Below are 1,588 nucleotides of genomic sequence, written 5' to 3' on the forward strand. Positions count from 1 at the left end.
GTTTATAAGTGTAAACACTTTGTCTATGGCATGTAGGTCATTTTGGGTAACAATGGAAGGTGGAAATGCAACAGAAGTTTGGTAGCACTTTTACCAATAATATAGCTAGCTGAGTAAATGAGAAAGAAAGATACCTATCTTCCATGCCTGTCAGAGATGTATTGGTCAGGAAGGGCCCATTTTGAATCCTGATGGTATTTATAGCCTGAGAATACATCAGGTTTGCATCGTTGAGAGGAACACTTTATTGCCATATATAGTATGCATGGGTCTGTTTAAATGAATGTGCTGCCACTGAAATGTGTTGAGTTCAGTTTGCTTTGAGATGATATATTGCATGTATTAGTCTGTTTGAGAGTTACAGAAACAGAGAGCGTTATCCAAAGCCTGTTAAAATAGAGGGAGGCAGTCTAATAACTTGGATGGTTTTGGACGCAGGCCTAGATGTTCACAGTGTTCTAGATGAATCAGGGTGTTTTTTTTAAGTGATTCTTATGTTAACATTTTAAGCTTTTAAAAGCTTTTTTCTTTTATTGTAGCAAGGTGTGTTTACTTGGCTTGTGGCCATTACGTCTGGGATTTCAACATTAGAATCATAATATTTAAAAATCACAAAAGGTATGTTTCCATTCCAGTCAATGCTTACACCTTCTGCCAGGCCCCCTTTTGGAAATAACAAAGTGCTTGAATTGCTGATGCTATCCTATCATGGCACCCCTCCTGCAAGCTGATGCATAATGGGAAATACTGCCTGGTTTTTCAGAACTCCAGTAAGTGCAAATTTAGTGCAACTGGCAAAGGTCCCTTGCCCCATGGATCACTTGCAGGACAGACACACATGTGCAGCTGCACTCCTGAGTCCTGGGAATCACTTTGTCTGTCTATAGCTTCACTACTTAATTTACATATCAGAACTGCTAATGTGTAGTGGAGAAAAAAACAGCGAATCTCATCACCAAGCCAGAAGAGTGATGAGAAGTACTGTAACGTCATCAACTATTGTAGCATAACATAACAAACTGGCCAGAATTTGAGTGGTTTGTCACTACAACTGTTAGATACAGGTCTAGTGTGGTGTTGTTTCATCTTTCTCTTTGTATACTGAGGAATAAATATATAATACAGTTTTGTTCCCCTTTGTGCAAGCAAATATTTGGCATTTTCTTTCTTGTTATATTTAATTAATTTTTCATGATACCTTTCACATTTTTATGTAATGATTTGGCTCTTATTTGTTAAACTAAAAAGGTGACTAACTTTAAATTTGCTACTATTGATGAGATTAGCACTACTGGTGTTGAATTAATTTTCTATTTTAAGTGTAGACAGATACGACTTTAAAAAAACCCCACCTATTTGCAAATGGTGACAAAATTACAAAAATAAAGTGACATATACTAGAGTGGTTCTTTGTTTAAGTATCTTGTAATTTTTTTTACTAGTATGAACTCTGTTAAGCTCATTTTAAGTGTGATTATGCATGGGTATTCTGCTGGACAGAAATTACTTGATGCAGGTTTCTTTGACCTATAGTGGTCATAGATGCAGAGCACTTTAGGTACTTTCAGATATGGTGAATCCTTTGGCT

Source organism: Merops nubicus, unplaced genomic scaffold, assembly GCF_000691845.1.
Source record: "Merops nubicus isolate BGI_N331 unplaced genomic scaffold, ASM69184v1 scaffold9449, whole genome shotgun sequence".
NCBI lineage: Eukaryota > Metazoa > Chordata > Aves > Coraciiformes > Meropidae > Merops > Merops nubicus.